Source organism: Leptinotarsa decemlineata, unplaced genomic scaffold, assembly GCF_025532065.1.
Source record: "Leptinotarsa decemlineata unplaced genomic scaffold, Ldec_3_MD MMD2_tig00000505_RagTag_RagTag, whole genome shotgun sequence".
NCBI lineage: Eukaryota > Metazoa > Arthropoda > Insecta > Coleoptera > Chrysomelidae > Leptinotarsa > Leptinotarsa decemlineata.
The window spans coordinates 12,704,045-12,715,180 of NW_027412549.1; the positions used below are offsets into that span (position 1 = coordinate 12,704,045).

The 11,136-nt window shown below is 30.8% G+C and overlaps 1 long non-coding RNA gene and 1 other non-coding gene across 2 annotated transcripts in view; one reads left to right on the forward strand and one right to left on the reverse strand.

The window, feature by feature from the left end:
- The window catches only part of LOC141481788 (uncharacterized), a 21,910-nt gene extending 21,323 nt beyond the window's left edge, over nucleotides 1-587 (reverse strand). The window contains exon 1 of the long non-coding RNA XR_012465179.1: nucleotides 462-587. This is a non-coding gene — a long non-coding RNA (uncharacterized lncRNA). The remainder of the gene's footprint in view (nucleotides 1-461) is intronic.
- Nucleotides 588-6,793: 6,206 nt separating this feature from the next.
- Nucleotides 6,794-6,957, forward strand: LOC111504883 (U1 spliceosomal RNA). Its single transcript, XR_002722057.2, has one exon. It is a non-coding gene; the product is annotated as a U1 spliceosomal RNA (small nuclear RNA).
- The last annotated feature ends 4,179 nt before the right edge of the window (nucleotides 6,958-11,136 follow it).

Genomic DNA, 11,136 nt, shown 5'->3' on the forward strand with positions numbered 1-11,136 from the left:
ATTTTTTTCGCCAAAAATATACATTTCAAAACTCGTACGTACGCCACTGGCAGAGAAAATTAAGAAAATTGTACATCAGAAAATGTGCCTTGAGGCATGGAACATATGTACCAAATATGCCAAAGATGTCTACAAAATTATATCAGTTATTATTAAACTGTTATTAAAAAACTGATTATTTTTGAAAACTCTGCCGCCCTGTATCACAAAAGTTAAGGCGTTTAGGACATACGTCCATAGGACGTTTTTTCCTTAAAATGGGTCTAAGAATTACCTCCTTAAATATTAGCATGTGTTTAAGGAACACCCTGTATATATATATATATATATATATATATATATATATATATATATATATATATATATATATATATATATATATATATATATATGAATACATATATACCGGTGGCTCTTAAATTGAAATCAACGGGCTTAATTCTGTCTTTGTCTGTACATACCTGCAATAGTCAATCCAACCGGTTTGGCCTCTGCAACAGAATCATCTTTATCAGAATGGTCACCTGATAAAGATGCACACTTATTTGTATATCCAATTCATGTGAGGTATTATCTTGAACTCTGACTTTTTGCTTTCTATGGGATAAATAGTCAGATAACCATTGGTAAACATCACCAACAATGCCATAACCTCTTATTTTCGTTAGAAAAATATTACGATCAATTGTTTCAAAAGCCCTCTTCAGATCTAGGAAAACAGCTATAACAAATTTATTGTTATCAACTTCTTTTTCCAATTTAGATAAAGTGAGTTGTAATGCGGATTCACAAGAATATTTTTTACGAAATCCAGATCGATTATTTATTAAAATTTCATTTTTTTCAACATGATCAAGTACCTGCTTTTAAACAGCCAGTTCAAGATTTTTTTCTATTGGTGGTAATGTATTTATAGGTCTATATGCACTGGCCTTGATTGTATTGCTTTGAGTGGGAACTATAGTACTAACTTTTGAAGGATTTGGAATTTTAGAAGTTTGAAGAGAAGTATTTACAATGTTTGAAATTATATGTCCACATGTTTCAAAAATGACTTTGGGCATTTTGGAATTTAAGATCTCATGAATATTGTTTTTGTTGTCTAAGGAGTTTACAATTAGACGTAATTCATTCATTGTTAATATGTGAAACTTGGAAAAATTAGGATATAGATTATAATTATTGAATTTCCAATCTTGAACATTATCTATACTAACAATTTGCTGAATACTAGTAATGAAGTAGTAGTTAAATTTGTTTACTATTTCTGTTTTATTATCAACAATATACATCTGGATTGTTAAGTTAAATTCTATACAGCTCGAAAAGTTTTGGCAATTCATTGCCAAATTGCAATTGATATAGAAGTACTCTCTCGAATATGCCAACTCATTTGGTCAACCAAATTTGCATCATCAAGAAATGACTGGAGAAACAAAATGAGCATTCAGAGGTATTTTGCTGTAGAATAAGTATTTACTGATTATTTTATTTTTATGAGCCAAAACTTTATAATTATATATTTCTGAATATATCACGTAATTATTATGTTCTATTAAAAAAAAATGATTGATCTCAGTTTCAACATCAAGTGGTTTCAAATAATTTATTAAATTACTCCAAATTGTGAGTTTAATTATTTCACTAGACTTGTAAGTGAAACGATTTCAATATGAATTGAAATTATATTCAAATAAGTACTTCATCTCAATATTGTAAATTAAACTGAACTGAAATATGTTCTTTGATGTATTTTCAGAAACTTTTAGATTAAAAAAACCCTTTGAGCTAATACAATCATCTTCCATCAACTTCAGAAAATCCTAAGTATATAAGATAATATCTGTCCATTTTTAAATAAAACAGGATCTAAGATATATATGGTTACTGAGTTATCAAAATTTTTGACGTATATATTATATGATGTAAACGTGCGCAGAAATCCTCATCTCAACTCACTTCAATTTTTCAATTGGTCACTATCTGGAGACGTATTGTTTATAAATTTACATTCACTAGCCTTTGCTAGTGGTGTAGATATGACCTTTCCATCTACCCCTGCTACAGATTTCATAACAAGTTTCAGTATGAGAGTTGTAATATACTTGTCGATTTCTTCTTTATTATTTCGGAAACGTATTACCCTGTTGTTTCAAACGGTGACATAGACGGAGGTTTCTTCAGCGACACTTTTTCACTTTGGTCGATCTGAGTGAGTAGCGGTTTCTTCTGCCTGATAAAATCATTTTCACAATTTTTCCAACTGACATTATTTTTGGCTTGTTCATACCTCGTTCTGAACCCAAGATGAAAGCAGCAATTTCTTTGTTATCATTATTCTGCTACCTGCATTCAGAAGTGAAATATTTTTTTTTACATTTGAATTTGCAGAAGTTTCTGTTTCATCAGTATATTTATTGTTGTTTGCAATATGATGTTTTTGTCTGAATTCTGTGAACGGTTGAAGGAAGTTGTGGACAAAAGAGTTGTTTTTGGGAGTAAAGATTAGAGGTATGTTCTGGTGTTCAAAATATTGAATTTGGTCGGTTGGATGAGGTAGCCACACAGAAAAGCGAAGTCCATATAGAGAATGTGAGAAATCTAGGAAAATAAAAATAGGGAATAAGTCTTAACGGTTTATTACAATGTTGAGTACTGGTAGAGAATAGATTCAGACAAGCTAGCCGCTTTGTAATGAAGATGGCTGTAAAAATATAGAAGTACAAGTGGAATGAAAAAAACAATACTTTTGACACTAATACTCTTTCACGAGGAAATATTGATTCTTAGCTACCTAAATTCCCACCAAGCTGAAAGTCAGTAACATTCTTTGAAATATGATTGAAAATAAAATTTGAAAGTTCCCCATCTATCCCTTGTATGAAAAAAGTTTTATTAAAGGTCAAAAAAGATATATTCGCGATTTTCCGCAAAACGGCAAGTTTTATTATAAGAATACTTCAAACAAAAATTATAGATCATAAAATTATCTACAAAAAATGTATCAACACTTTTTTCCTAGCCACCGTTTTTGACCTTTGACCTTGAATAAATAGTTTTCCAAACAGGGGAAAGATGGGGAACTTTAAAATTTTATTTTTGATCATATTTTAAACATTCTTACTGATTTTCAGCTTGGTGAGAATTTAGGTAGCTTTACTCTTATTTTCTTGTCTAATTTGACCGGACTAATACTAGTGTGAAGTGTTTTGACGCGTCATAACCCCACCATCGTTCTGACGCCGATGGGAATTGACCGATTGCCGTCACCCGTCACGACACAGTGCATTTCAGTAATATAATTTTAAACATACTAAATGTATGGATACGATATACTTGTGGTGCGTCACGACACAATAATATAATTCCGGCTTAAAGAACTAATATTTGAATGTTATCAATGATAATGTTCTCCTGTCTTTGATGTTCGAATTAGGAATTCAAGATGTTGCTCACACACTAGTATGAAGATATCTTCATACCATTGTATATAGACTAACCCTATATACAACGTTTATACAATGCTCACACCAAGGTACTCTTGAATCGTAGTATACTATAGATACTATGCCTGAATACTCATATAGACTAGGAAGATACCTAGTATATCTATCATACGATAGATGGTGCCACTTTCGCATCAATATTCTGTTCACAGTAATTTCTAATGAATATCGTAAAATGCCAGAAACCACCGATCCTTCTGATTGTTCAGATGAGAAGTGATGATTGGGGTTTTCTAGTTAAATACCTGAAGCCTGTTCCCAATTCTTGTTACGAATTTTGTCAGGCAATACTTTTCTGATCTCATCAAATCAAAGGATTCCGGTAATATAAAAAAACTCAGTTCAAATTTCAGTTATAATGAGCCACCACCAAGGAGAAAGTTTCAATCTCAAATGAATGGATCCACTCATGATGTATCATTTTAACTGTAGATGTATTGTAATGCGATTTTTATGACAGATTTCTATGCTAAATCACCAGTTCTTTGATTTTTAGAGACATTTTATAAATGTCTATTGAAGACTGTCGGAAGGTTGCAATCGAGTTTTATAAGATAATTCAAAAAATTAAAAAATCCTTGAAATATGTGCGTGTTTAAATATTCATAAGTTTTCAATGGAATAATAAACAATATTTTTACAGAATTTCGTTTTCCTTGTTTTTAATGGAAACAAGAAATATAAAATCCCTGGTCACAGTTTAGAGCCAAGAGGAACTGGTTAATTTGAAACTGTTCTGAGTACGTAGAATGGATAACGATAAAATGAAAATCTAATGATTCCCCAGATATAATATATGTAAGCATTACCCAAATTTTCATTCAAATGACACTCACCACAGAATAGTAAACAATATTATTCTGTGCATTCAGTGACACTATACTTTGTTAGAAATATTGATTTCAATAGACACAGAAAAATAATTTATTATTTATTTATTCAACGGAAAGCGAACTTAAAAAAACATATTTAACAAAGTGTGAGGAACTACAAGGTATTTTTGAATGCTCATTTCTGATGTCTACATTACAATTCACAATTTTACAAAACATTTAGCAAATGAATGGTGAAGTGTTCAAAAGGGACAATGAAACACTCATTGTAGTTGCACCCCTATATTACACACTATACCATTATGAGACCGAATTCCATCTGGATTATTTCAAGAAATTCAAACAAAAATTATTTTGTTGGGAATTGCAATATTTTTGTTTATTACCCTTTCATATATGCTAATGCCTATGCAATTTATAATTCATAGAAAATTAGCGTTATAGTAAAGATTCACTCCATCGGAAGATCAGAATTTAAAAAATTCGGAATTGTATTGTACCTATGTAAAAAGTAACGGTGTTCGTGTTCAAAAGAACGGATTCTTTATTTTCTTAGTATTATTTTTCTATATTTACTAAGGTTTATAATTCTCATTATTCTGAACAATATCGGTTATCTTTTGATGGATCCACTATACTGATGTACTTATAGAATACTGATAATAATAATAATAACAACCAACTTCATTCATCACACGGGATACATGGATATTTGTATTTACATTAATTGAAGAAACCCTCATGACGAAAGAGCGAGGTGTCCGCTGAACATAAATAGTTTGGTGGATATTTATGTATAAATCCATGTAATGATGACAACTTTCGAAAATTCATATATTTGTAGTAGCCGGACCATACAGCAGGTATATTTCCCCGTCGAAGGTGATACTTTGAATTTACTCTTCTGCATCTACTCCAAAATATGTGGCGAATATTGCTGCATCTTATAATACACTTGGGGCAACGAAAGATTTCACATGCGTCATCCCTAAAATCCGCGATATATTTCACAGTAAGTAATTTTTTTACATTACTTTCAACCTCAAAATAAGGAATAGTTTTATCTAATATTCTGCACACTAGTAGTATATTTGAATTATAAAGTTTGTAATTACCTATTGTTATATAAAATACATTGTAGAATAGTTTGATGTGTACCAGTCCAACTCATGAAGTTATATCGTGAAGCGAATCGCGTCCTGAATAGAATTAATTTTGAAAATTCTATAATTATTATCATGTATACTATATCTGAAAGGCCGCGTGTCGGGATTGGAAAATGGAATTTAAAATACGTATTCATTCACAGAATAATTATTGAAATGCTGACGAATTCTCTGAAATTGATCCACAATGATAACATGGGGTAATTTTTAGCATATTTCAACAAAAGTGGCAAGGATGAAAACTCTTTACTAGTTTGTCAAGCTTTCGGAAATGTTTATTTCCTTCTTCAAGACAACTGAAATGATTGTAAAAATATATGTATAAAACGTTACAGATATAACTTACTCAACATGAGATTAATATAAAAAATTAGCAGCAAATCGAACGAAAAATAATTTAAAAGTTAATTTTGACATGAATCAATAAATGACAAATATTTGTTGATAACATAAAAATAATAATTTGTTTTACAATCAGTCAGCTACATACTAGATGAATCAGCAATACTATTTCTTCTTCGACTATCATTATCTAATTTAAATAAATAAGTATAAATTTGACTGAGATTATTTAAGTCAGATTTTTATTCGTGGATTTTATTTCTTTATTTATATCATTTCTTGAAAAGAACGTTTGTAGGAATTTTGTCTAAAACGCTTACTTGAAGAATAAATTTCATAAATACTGAAAACAATTGTATTTCAAAATCAGCTTATAGCGAGGACTTAGCGCACGAATGTTTTTTATTAACACGAACATCAAAAAATCAATTATTCACTTAATTTTCTAATGATGCTGATCATTATTGATATTTATAATTTACGATATTCAGTAATATATTGCAATAACTAGCTGATTCTTGAGTTTACTGGTATCTACATTAGAGCTACATTGAAATTTTTTTATATATATTTTAATTAGATAAATCTTATAAATATTTCAGTACCCAACAATCATCACAGGGGTCACACAATATTATTATTGATGTTTCACATCTGCCAATCGTCCAGTGAGAGCTCAAAATTTTTTTTGGGGTAGGGGTCAATAAATTCCTTGAAAAAATATTCTTTAATCCTCACACCAAACTTTCAAACTGAATATGAGCGCAGTCCACTACTATTAGGTACCGTGACAAGCGAACTAGCTGTACTTCAGTTCTCTTCCACTTCATGTCGAATCGTTCGATTTTCATACTTCTTACGAGAACTAGTAGATGGCGCAGTTAGCAACTCACTTTCATTCATTTAGAAGAAGTTCTTATATCATCAAAAATGACGTTTGTAAAGCATACTTACCTGGCGTAGGGGTTAACCGTGATCATGAAGGCGGTTCCCCCAGGACGAGGCCCTTCCATTGCACTACGGTTGGGCTGACCCCTGCGATTATCCCTAATGCGGATAACTCGGGCGCGTAATTTTTGGTAGTCGGGACTGCGTACGCGCTGTCCCGGTGTACATTAAGCAAAACACAATTTATAAATTTATAGATGGAAATAAACTCCACAAGTACTACATTATTCTCCATAATGTGTTTAGTCCACTGTATTCATTCAGATACTTGATATTAATGAAAGATAATCAAGCTGGATGACTATTCAGAGGCATATTTTTTCTGTCTCAAGTAACACAGTGTTATTGTTTATTTTTGTATTTGAAATTTTTAGATTTTTACTTGAATCAACTATCTCCAAAAATATGTATTTTTTATAAAAAGCAGAATCATGTCATCAGCATGAATTTCCCAACAGTAGAAATAAACATTCCTAGCCTCTCATTACTACACCTGTTCATTTGTCGCCATTATTTTTAAACAGACTAGCAGACGATTTCTTATAACTTAAATGTTGGCTGTGGGAAACTTTCGACATCTGTCGGTAAGTAGATTTAGGGTCATATTCTTCGATGTTTTGAAAACGAGGTTTCTAATCAGCGATTCTTCCTAAAGGTGGCAGCACGGACATACTGTAGCTATGTATAATATGAGGATCATCATAACGGGATATTTTTCAGTAACAGATGAATTTTGACATGCAACTCTCATTGCGTATTTGAATACTACGACCGAACTTAGATGGGATTTTTTCAACACAGTTTGTCAATGTTTCATATTTCCACTACTTTCTGAGATATTTGAAGAAAAACTTTGTGTGCGAACAAGATTTTCATAAAGTAATTTTCAATAACTGTTATCGTTTTGCAGTTCACAGCAAAACATCAAATTTCCCAGTTCTCCATAAGCTAGAGCAAAATGATAAAGAAGTTTTTTTATTTCCTCATAACAAAAAATAGTATTTAATTTTTTTTTTCGATATTTTCAGTAAATATGCAAGCCATTTCCATTATCAAAATTTGTTAATATCATTCATTTTCTAAATCTTAACTATTTTTTTCTTTTATATTGAAGAAAACATCTAGGTATATTCTTTGTTGTTACAATAATAAGTTTTCATTCAATAGTTTGGCCAAATTTTGCAACCGAATTTTGAAACACACATCCTTACATTAATATCTACATGACGTAACTTTTTAAAAATACAGCGGCAATATGGCGGACTCCTATAAAACGTAGACTATGTTCTTTTTTGTAACCCCATGATATGGATATGGAATGAAACCGGATTTAACCGAAAAAAAAATCAAAATTAGAGTACTTACACAAGATGGCATACCAATTTTGAAGAGCTATAGTTCGGCAAAGGTTAGAAATAGTTTGGTGCATGTACTTGAACAAATTCTGTAGAAATCTATCAAGCAACAATGACGCTTTAAATGAAATGAAAAGACTGAGCAATATGTCAAGCGATATCTGAAAAATAAATTGAAAGTAAAATACATTTTTTAAACAATTAACATTCTTCAAAAATAAAAAACAAGTTTTAAATTATTTAAAAACTGTCAATTTATTATATTACACCATTCATACCATATAAAAGATTTATCTGAGGGATAAAATAGGTAAAGTCGTGTTTATTTCTGTATTTAAAAATATTTTCACTATGAATTTATTATTTTTCATATGGGTATATGAATATGTTTCCATAACTATTAGAAACAGTAACTATGTATAGGCATATACTAATTTTTGTATGTAGGTAATGTGGAGTTTTACATTTACTATTGTGGAAACCATTATTGAGACCTGTATCACTAACCAAATTTATGTATGAAGGAATTTTCTCATTCAAATTCCCAGAAATAACACTTTACGAAATACACTTCACACCAATTGGAAGCTCTATTCAAACAAATGATACTGAATACATTTTTCTGGAAGTGCAAAAATTTGTAAGCTTCTCTAATATATAATATGTTTAAATTCAATTATGATTTGAAACATCAGTTCCTAATCTCTAAATCTTTCGATATATGTGTAATTTGATTTTTCTTCAAACCTTGAAAATGCTTTGTTTCATGAGTGACATTATTCCGATACTGACGTTGACGTTTATCTCTTGTCAATTTAAATCACGACTGTTTCAACTGGGATTCGCAGCATGTTTTGATGAGAAGAAAAAATTACTGGTCATAAATAGGTGCCCATTATATACAGAAATGGAAAAACTTCAGGCATAAAACATACAGACCACGACCAACAAACCTGGATAATACCTTTAACACAAAAAATAGTATGTTTAACTCGGAAAAAGAAATTTGTGTAGCTTGGATGGTTGACTTATTCCCTAGTACGTTCAAAACCTGTAACAATTCTCAGCTCTATATGCGATGCGATCTACTGTAAATGTATGTAAACTCTGATACTGAAGATTTTTGGGAAAGTAAGGTTTTGGCTGTCTACTTTTCCATTTTTATATAAAAAATGTGAAAAACTTCCAAAAAAAGAAAGAAAGCAATTAGTTATTTCTTTGCATAATCTGCACATCATTGTGAAGAGTTTATTCTGAAATTAGTTGCTTTCTTCCTTTTTTTGAAAGTTTCCCAAATTTTTTGTATAGAGATGGGGAAGTATAGAAAGCCAAAACTTTACTTTTCTAAAAATTAATCTCCCCTAAAGATATAACCTTTTTAATTTTTGCTTAAGACTTGCTCCAAAAGTAGCCAAAAATGTGGTTTGGTGTTTTTACACCATTCATTATTGTAGTACCTACTACTGATTTAGTCTTAAATTAATTTTATGATGTAAAAATGTAATAGTCAGGTAAATCTTATAATTAAAATATTATTTTAACAAGCTATATCTATTAGTGTACTAATAGTATACTATTCATAATATTATGTTTACTCATTTCTACAGTCTCATAGGCATCTAGATGCCTGTTGTTGTTAACTTGTCTAACTGACTAATTTTTTAATGAACTAAAGTCTATGGAACGGTTTTGTTGCAAAATATGATGAGCGACTGCTGATTTTTCTGGTCTTCCATATTTTAGGTGTTGAGTGTTCCTTATATCTTATTTTATTAGATCTTGTTGTCTGCCTATAATATTTTGCATTTTAAAAACCACCTTCATATCTAGTTCCTTGAAAATCTTTCCAAATTTCTTCATGTATTGGTGGTATAGAACTGAGATGTATTTATCTTGGTTTTCATTGTTTTCAATATTTATTTATATTTTACATACCTACGGGGAAAAAATTATATTTTAATTCAACGTATATTTCTTACATGACTCATTAAGGTATTTTAGCACTGAACAGTTCCCATTATCATCAATTGTCTCGTTTAGGTAATGCAAAACAATGATCTACACATATATTAAAACAGTCTACTTAACGAAAATCAAATAAAATTTTGAACTAACAATATTGAAAGACGATTTCTCTCTGTTCAAAACATTCAATTCACTCGTTCTTTCCAGCTGAAGTTTCAGTATCATGGTCAATTGAACCCAAGTTCGTTTTTACTCTCACTTCAAAAATATTATAGATGGAAACTTACTCTTATAATGAGGTCCCCATCAACACCAAAATGTATATTTACGCAAAACTAACTCAACTCAAAATCGGAACAAAATGACTCGGGTCCCTTTTCACAATAGCCCATTATTTTTTTTACATCGAATGTCAGTGATAGCAAACGGCTAAAGAATAGTAAAGTAATTTGTCAATCAGTCGTTGCTGGCAGTCCTGGCAGTCAACACATATACCACCGATGATGCCTGCCGCAGTAGAAGACGAAACGTTTTGTACTTCAGGTTTCATTCGACCACGACCTGCTAGCCTGGACTTTGTTTTCTTTGATCGTGACTCCGGTCGCGAAAGTTTCAGTTCTTATAAAATAATTTATCCTCAGTTCATGAAGTTCTCCAATGTAAGGGATCCCCTGTGGTTTTTATCTTCTTCCGGTGACTCATTACTTTAGGAGAAGCGGTCAACTGGTCACAGTATATGATTTTCAGTTTCCACTTCCAAAATAATTCAGCTATTAACTTATCAATAACACACTTGACAATGGAAACAACTGTCTTGTTTCAAAATTAATCAACAATACTTCATATATTTTTCAGGTAACCGTTGTCAAAAATTTCTGCTTAGGAGCAGTCAAGAAGTGGTGATTTTTGGAACATTTCTTAAAATGCACTTTGAAGTTATTTGAATCATCTGTTCCATTTACTAGTTTGAGATGAATTTGTGATTTTACAATTTTTCATGTTTCATATATTTGCATCAAGG